This window comes from Xenopus tropicalis, chromosome 6 (assembly GCF_000004195.4).
Source record: "Xenopus tropicalis strain Nigerian chromosome 6, UCB_Xtro_10.0, whole genome shotgun sequence".
In the NCBI taxonomy this organism is placed as follows: domain Eukaryota; kingdom Metazoa; phylum Chordata; class Amphibia; order Anura; family Pipidae; genus Xenopus; species Xenopus tropicalis.
This window is the reverse complement of record NC_030682.2, coordinates 111,482,478-111,491,874: the sequence shown is the minus strand read 5'-3', so window position 1 is coordinate 111,491,874 and position 9,397 is coordinate 111,482,478.

Sequence of the window (9,397 nt, the reverse complement as noted above, 5' to 3'; positions counted from 1 at the left end):
TACATCTAGAAACTCCAGTTTAATAACACTGATACAACCAGATTTATAGGTCAACACCCAAGCATTATCTTGCTTCCAAAAGATTTATTTTAACACTGATAAATGGCATGGTATTCCTACATGGGGATCTAATAACAGATGCTTGCATAGAATAGTTTACCCAACATACAGTCATCCATAAACCCAGTACATCCCAGTAGGATAACCATGACTCTGTTTAACAACAGTATTCAGTCGATGAGTTCATTTCTGACAGGTAGCATGACTGTAAAGAGAGAGAGAGAATATTATCATAGTAATTTACAAAGGTTCAATAAAGGCAAACTAACACAGGCAAGAAAGTGGGAAAATGATGTAACCTGATTATTTTGCAATTTCTGCATCAGCGCTTCGGGGCCTCCACTTGTTAAAAGATTGCAGCAATAAAGACATTTCATACAAAAGTAAATACAGTGTTCTCACGCCCTAACATTTTATTTAACTTCTTTCTAAAGGTCCCCATACACAGGCAGATTGTAGCTGCTGATATCGGTCCCTTGGGCAGGTAGGGGCAGAAACGAGGGGCCTGGCCAACCGATATCTGGCCTGAAAATGGCCAGATCTTGATCGGGCAGGTTAGAAAATTCCGTTGGATCAGGGACTGCATGGGCTTGTTGATGCGGTCCCCGAACTGACTGCCCCTTGCCGCCAGTATAATTCGAGAACGATCTAATTATTTTTTTTTTAACTACATGCTCCCCAATATCACCCACCCATAGGTGGGGATATCAGGTGCAGATCCGCTCGCTTGGCGAGATCGCCAAGCGAGCGGATCTCAGCGTGTATGGGGACCTTAAATGTGCCCATAAACTAAAAGATTCACTTGTTTGGCCCCGATATGCCCACCTTGAGGTGTGCAATATCAGCATGATCTTTAAACCTGCCGACCGACATCTGGCCGGACTGTTGGGCACACCTGTCTGAGGTCCCTAAACACTCTTATCTCTTGTCTCTTATCTGCCCTTGTATGGCCACCATTAGGGCTCTGGCACACGGGGAAATTAGTCGCCCGCGACAAAACTCCCTGTTCGCGGGCGACTAATGTCCCCGAGTTGCCATGACCCGCCATCCCACCGGCGAACATGTAAGTCGCCGGCGGGATGGCACACGCGGCGGCGCGATTTCCCGATATCGCCGAAAAAGACTCGCCAACTCGGGGAGATTAGTCGCCCATGACAAGGGAGATTTGTCGCGGGCGACTAATCTCCCCGTGTGCCAGAGCCCTTAAAGTTCTCACAGAGATTACTTTTTAGAGGAGGCAACCACGACTTATTTGAGGTGACCGCAACTTTTTCCTCACTTGGTGAATGTGTGACGCAGTTTCGCAAAAGAAAACTTTGCCAATGGTGAAATGCGGAATTTTGCAGCGAATCCATACCTGCTGAGAAACTTTGCACATCCCTAGCTACCGTTTATGTTGATGCAGAACCGAGGCACAAAGTTTTATAAAGCATAACGGTATTTCTGCATTGTATCTGAACCCCTGATATACAGTATCGCTCATGGCAAATGGATTGTTTATATCACTGTTTATCAGTGTTTCTTATACTGTGATGCCAGTGAGACTCGCATGCAAGTCTAGTTACTCCCAATTAGAATCCCTTGTTGGGCGACTAATCTCCCCGAAAATGTAAATCGCCTTAAGAGGAAACTTCCGCAATTTATATTTTCGCTGGTGGGATGGTGAGATTTGTCGCAGGTGACTAATCTCCCCGTGTGCCACAGCCCTAAGAGGTTGGTTCAAATGGCTTGAAAAAGGGTGTGAAAAAGGCAAATATCCATCAAGTCAAACCATTTTGTGTATTTGCAATCACTGACACAATATAGGCATAAAAGAATGAAAAACACATGCAAAGACATATGCACACATTATATAATTATAACTGTAGCCCTTGATTTTCACTGTAGTCTTGAATACTTTTAAGGTCCAAGAAGACAATTAAATCATTAAAGCAGTTGTCAGAAATTTTTAGATTCAAGGCCTTAAACAAGGTTACAAACAGGGCTGGTCTTATAAGCTGAGACCCAACAATAACCATTTTGGTTGGGCCCCCTACACAAGGTGTTGTTGCCTGGCACAGGGTTCCAGCTCTGGGTGGGCAAATAGTCCCTGCCTCTCGCTCTGTGACTGATGGTGTAATCCTGCCTTTTCACTTCTCTTGCTCTTGTCCAACTGGCCCCCAACATTTTATGGCACAATATGGCACCCCAAGCACTGGGCACTGACATACCAAGCATACTATATACAGTGAGAGACTATGATTATTGGCCCCTCAAGCACACTATACTCAATAAAAGACAGTGTATATCCTGGGGTAGCACTATGAATGCAGTGCCCATTTTGTGTTTAACGTCCCAGAACACATAGCACAATTATTGGGCAATCATTGTTGGGGGCAGGCTAGACAGCTTTATGTGCTTATTCCCCCTGGTGTGGAGCCCCCATGGGTGCAGAACCCGGGGTCCAATTGGCCTAAGGCTGTCCCTGGTTACAATTATATATAGACCATTGTAATATTAGCCAACGTCCAGGAGTATTTCACCCTAACTGGCCTTGAGGCTGCTCTACACCAACCAGGGTCCTAGGCCCAGCCCCAGCTTTTGGAAACCATTGCATTAAGAAAATCTGCAATCACAACACCAGAGAGAGCATTAAATAGCCTTTCCCTCCTCACAGTAAACAATAATTTACATTGCTGGGCAATCTCCAGATACTTATCTATAATACCCTCTAATGTATTTGTATCAGTAAAGAGATATCATATCTCATTGAAAACCTTCTCTAGGGAAAACAAATTCAGCTTTGATAGTCTCTGCATGTAACATAATTGTTCTATTCCTTTCACCAGTCAGTAGCATATCTCTGCATTTTCCTTAGCTGAAAGACCTTCTTGAGGACTAATGCCCAAACTGCTGTGCATATCAAATTCTTTCTAAATCCAGTATTCCAGTTCAGCTACCTCATTCAGGCAGGCTATCACTCCTGTGCTCCTGTTGTAGCACGAATTGCATGTAGACATCATATAAGATAATGGAGGACACCTGACAAGGCAGGGCTTTGCTGCAAATTAGTGTTTATTAGTGTGTTCCACTACATGTTTCTAGCAAAGCCCTTTTTCAAGTGAACCAATTGCTGTGCATACCACATGTAAAGGTGGCCATACACAAGCCGATTCTAGCTGCCAACATCGGCCCTTTAGAGCAGTTTGCCAGGTTACTGGCATGTGTATGGGCACTAACGATGGGTCTGCCTGACAGACATCTCGTTCTGGCAGGTTTGATATCTCGTCAAATCGGGGACCGCATCGGCTCATTGATGCGGTCCCCCAAACCGACGGGTGCCAAGTGACCGAATTAGCCCGATATTGCCCACCCGTAGGTGGGAATATCGGGAGAAGATCCGCTCACTTGTTGACCTAGCCCCAAGACTGCATAGCAAATAATTCACTTTACTATTTAAAATTTTATTCTTGAACCAATAAATGTATTTTCTTTTAGTTTTAATATTGGTGTGTAGGTAGTCATCTCAGTGCATTGTGCCGAGTCTGAGCCTTCAGAAAGAGCCAGCGCTACACATTAAATTTGCTTTCAGATAACCTATTGTTTCTCCTGTTCTTATGTAACTGGAGGAGTCCCAAGCCGGACTTGGATTTCTTACTATTGAGTGCTATTCTGATATCTACTGGGGGCTGCTATCTTGTTACCTTCCCATTGATTGGCTGCTGGAAGGGGGGTTATATCACTCCAACTTGCAGCTCACTAGTAAAGTGTGACTGAGCACAGGTCACATGGCTGTGATACTCTGGGAATTTAAGAATATGGCTAGCCCCATGTGAAATTTCAAAATTAAATATAAAAAAATCTGTTTGTGTTTTTGAAAAACAGATTTCAATGCTGGATTCTGCTGGAAAAGCTGATGCGTTTTGAAAACAACATGTTTATTACCTTTAGTAGACACTGTTTGGCACTGCCTATAGTTGCAAAGTATAAAAAATACCCCAAAACAAATCTTTGTCAATTAAGGAAGTCTCCAACATTCATGCATTTCATGTATAATGTATATATATATATATATATATATATATATATATATATATATATAAAAATATTTTTTTTTTTTTTCAAATGCCAAAATTACCTAATTTGGTAACTTTCTTCCCAGTCCTTAGAATGGCATGAAGTGTATTATTTTGTACAATTAATTATCCTTATTCCTCATCTCTTTTTCTTTCCTATCTTTCAGCCACTTCTCTATATAAATAAAAAATAAACAAAAAGAAAAAAGTTGACCAATGTGCAGATCTCAGCGTTAGGGGTCCCAAGCAGCCCTGTCTTTACTGCAGATGGTAAGTACAGGGCTCCATTGCAGCCTGTGTCCTCTGCCGCTTCCTTTACCTGCGTGTCTCAATGTCATGAAGGTTAGGGGCCAGGTATGGGATGGACAACACTGACAAATGTGGGTAGCATTGTATTGATAGGGCAGCCACAGACCTCCGCTTTGAAATGGAGCACAGAGGTCTGCAGCAATTCTACGACAAAGGAAGGCAGTGAGCATCAATTTTTGTGCACTGCCTTGGAGATTGTAAATTACCCCTTATGTCCTTTTCCTCTGAGGCAATGTAATATATTACATAATAGTAATATTTGCAGACATTTGTATTTGTAATTAGAGTAAGGATGTTTCCTATAGGTGAGGTATGGGTGTTGACTATGATAAGCCTGTGAGGCCTTGGTGAAAAACAGCCAAGAACAACTGACATATGCAACTGTATGCATAACTAGATTTGTGGCGATGGATTTAAGTCATGCAAATGAAGAGAAAAAATGACCAGATGCCATGCTGTTCATTCTTAAATTCCTTCATGTCCCTGAAGAGTTACCTTAATATATTTAATAGTTTGGCTCCGAACTGAACTGTATTGCAACCTGATCAATTTACTAATGTTTACCTTAAATTAGACAATCTGTCTGTAAGATGCCATAGACAGTCACTATTTAGTGGGCTGGTGGGGGCTGTTTGGGCCTCTGTGTACATGAAATGCCAGAGTCTATTTTAAATTCCCAGTCCAGGTCTGCCTTAAATACAAACTAAAATGCAAAAATATCCCTTTTAACACAGCATTAATTTTGCAGTTTCAATTTGAAACAAAAAAATATGAAAAATATACAGTAAGAAATAAATTTACCATTTTATGTGTTAATATACAATGTCTCTTTTTTTCCTCCCTTTTCATTTTACTTCTTCAAGACTGGAGGCAGTCTGCACCTGTACATTAGCTCAGCAGATACCACTGAGTTAGGCTAGGTGTTCATCACACAGCTTTCTCATGTAGCTGTTCATCAAAGAGCCAGATCACCTTAAATGTTTAACACGACTGCGCAATACCTATCACGTACAGTATAATTATGTTTAGCCATATTTGTGCAAAGTTTCCTTAAATTCTACATATGTGATCTGTGCTTGATTTTTGGGAGTTAAGGCATGAAAGGGTGTGACATGTTCCAGACAGACTTCAGACACATGTCTCATGGTGTGTGAGTAGGCCTCTCTAGCAGAAGGGTGTGTGCTGAAGCAGTTATTTTTTTTATACAAATCCACCTACTAAATTGGTTGTGTAGTTATAGACTCTAACTATGATTAAAATGCCTGGGGCAATAATGAATCAATCTACCTGCCTATGATGTAAATATTATAGGGCATATCCACCCAAATAATGCTAAGCAAATTTCCATTAAAAACTAAAGCATTTTTAAAACCCTAGGCTCCCATCAGATATCCCTCTCCCTCCTCCTGAACTGCACCACTCTTTTTACAGCAATCACCGACCTGCAGCATAAGCAGTTGAAGTCAGGTCCAGATTGGCTTCAATTGTGTATACTCCTGGCATAAAACCACAGGGATGAGAACAGCAATAAAATTAAAAGTACTTTCATTTTACACTTAAACAAACTTTGATAACAGCCCTTGCAGAATGGATTCCATCCAGCAATGAGCAAAAAGAGAAAATTATTAAACAGAGATTATTTTCTATAATACACTAGCACTGTTCATTAAATGAGGAGGGAATGTGAGTTAATAGGGTAAAAAAGGCAATGGTCAACACTCACTTATAACAGAAAAATGAAGGTATTATTTCTATTTTTAGCACAAGAAAATGTATTTCTAAGCAACTGTCCAATGCAAATTAATTAAATATTTTTAATAGATGTTGAGTTATTTCTACTAAATACCTTACTAAATAACTTTAACCCAGTCATTGCTCATTCTGGACTTTGCATACAAGGGTCATGATTTGGTGCATCATATTCTTATAAATGCATCATAATTCACTTGAGAAGGTGCTGCCATTCAACTGGAAGGGTTATATACTGTATATATATTTATGTATAGCATTCTATGTATGTATTGGATAGAATTGTCCATTGCCTACTGATGTGACAACTGCTTTGAAACAAATTCCCTTTGCAAATTTTAATTACAGCATATCTTATTTCATTTTTCAGTCATAACATAATAACCATGACACCAGGATATTTCCAGTTTAATTCTACATGGGTTCTGTTAGAATTTTATAGGGCAATAGGCAGAATATGGCTTTAATTATTATTTACATAAAGAAATTTGTTTTTGCCTACCTAACTCTAACTTAACCTAACTTTTACTTACAGCATATATGGGGTTATGTAAGGCACTAATTTTGCCCAGGAGCATTAACCCATAGAAACCAATGTTATTGATTGCTATCGGTTACTAGGGTGATTCTGGGCAAAAAGTGCCTTTTATCACATATCGGGATTAGATTACACTCACTATCTTTTTTTAAATTACGCTGCTAGTGTCTAGAAACTTTTGAGGCTGTTGGGGCTTGAACTGTACCCCATGTATCAGATTCTTTTGTATGACATACGGCCACTTTCTGCCTCTGAAGTTTAGTTGCTTGCCCCGTAGTGAGCCACACACCACACCCACTGACAAACGTACAATGTGACGCTTGTCAAAAAAAGGGAGCAGCAAGCCCCTCCCTGTAATTACTTAACTGGAGAAAGCTTAACATGAACAAAATACTGTGAAGCTATATCCCAAACACATAAATACCAGTACCATTACTCAAAATAATCCTTGATAAGTGAATGGTCAACCATGCCGTAGTTTAATCAAGGTTAGATAAGTTATATTACATTTGACAAATTTTGACCTAGGACCAACACCTAGCTTTTTCCCACTTAATGGATTAAATAATGCTAAATCTGTACATACTTGCACACTGTTCAGATGCTCTCCCAAGTCACTAAGTTATTCCTTATCAATACCTGGTAAAAAGAGCCTAGCTCCCAACTGATTCTCACATCAAAGGGTTTTAGCAAACTATATACAACTCAGTATCGTAAATACACTAATCCTAGATCCCCTTGGGATCCACCTTACCAAAATTCATCCATAAGGTTACGGATGGACTTGCATTTTTACCCAAACCTAAAATGTGAACTATTACTTTAGGCTGCTCCACGTGTTTTGAATTATGCCTGTACATTCACATATAAAGAGCCAAAATATTCCTCAGTGCTGTACATAACTGATAAACAAAAAATCCAATGGGCAAGGTGCAAAGTTTTTTTCACACAGGAATTGAATACTTACAAACCAAAACGTTTGTTTTCATATTTTTCTTAATATAAGTAATAGGAGAAGGACTGAGGCATATACATTGAAACACCGGATTCGTAAGCTCTTAGAAAATGTGCAAAAGCAAACTTCTACATTTATTTATATATGTTTTATATATTTATATGTGTTTTTCCCGGTATTGGGAATGCTTAGGTTAATTACCTGTTATTTCTTAACAAATGGCAATCTATTGGGCTTTGCCTTCTTGGTGCTTTTGTTGGAGCAATTTAGTTTTAGTTCATAGATCATCTGACCTTGTTATTTAGTACAATGAGTTTCCTCTGATGTTTCTCCTACCCAAATATGCTTCCAAGTCTTTTTTACCATCTCAGCTCATACATTGACAAAAGGTTTAAGGGCTTCTGTGACTTTTATTAAAGAAAACTAAAGGGCAGATTTATTAACACTTGTATTTTTTCCTGATTCAAACTTTGTTAGTGCTAAAAATCATGTATTTTACTAATTACTCTAAAACACATATTAAGTGTAAAAACCTTGAAAAACTATAATACAAAACTTTGCCAAGGTCATGTAGAAGTCAATGGGAGTTGTCTTTATCCAACTGTAAAATCTTTCTTTGCTTCTCTTTTTTCAGTTGTAATCACTTGAAAATTCTTAAGAAAAGGTTCTCGTATTCTTATTCATATCAATTCTGCAATTTTTGCCTCTTATGCTTTTTATATTCAGATGTTATAATATATGAGCAGACATTAATGCTTTTTTAAATCCTGAGTTAAGTTGTGGTTGAAAAAAACCACAAAAACTACAAATACTAATTTTAATAAATCTGTCCCTAAGTATAACCTACTAGCAACACTACCAGAGAGCTGGCATGCATACATTAATGAATTTTTCATACATAATAATTAGAAATATGACCAGTATACTTTGATTTTAGTCACAAACAGATGCACGATTAATGGGGAATCCCTATAACCATGAATACCTTTAGATTATAGTGTTTTCCCCCAAATATAGATTAATGCAGCATCATTTGGATTATGGGAGATGGCTTTCCTGTAATTCAGAGCTTTCTGGATAATGGGTTTCAGATAAGGGATCCCATACCTGTGTGTGTGTATGATGCAGTTAAAAGCAGCATGCACTATTATTATTGGAATTAGATGCAAATACCATGTGGTAACACTGGGACTAAATTGTTGGCATTTTAAGTGGCACTTGGTTAGAAAATGACCTGCTATTAACTGGGAGTGCATGACTGCTGGCTGGTACGTGCCTGTTGTTGTTTATAGTGACGTATAGAAATGCTTTTTTTTTTCATTTTGTTTCCATATTTGGGTTTTCCTTATGCTTTTTTTTTCCATCAGATGATAATGTGGTAGCGTCCTCCATATTGCCAAAGAGAACACACGTGCCAACCTGGTGCCATGCTGCTGGTTGACAAATTTTGACAATGCGGATAACGTTGCCACGCTCTCTGGAAAAAATAGCATCCTTTATATATTTTTACCTTTCTTCCCTATTAATAACATTGGTAGCAAATATAGTTTGTATCATCCATGCCAGTACATTCATGGTCAGGTGGCAACCCTAGAGGCAGAGCTGGAACAGAGCGCTATAAGCCCAGCTGACTTACTGGCACCACATTGTGAGCTGTAAGTCTCTCTGGAGGGTTTTATACTCTCCCCCAATCACAGACTTGTGTGAAATGACAGAAAATCCCTGTTATCT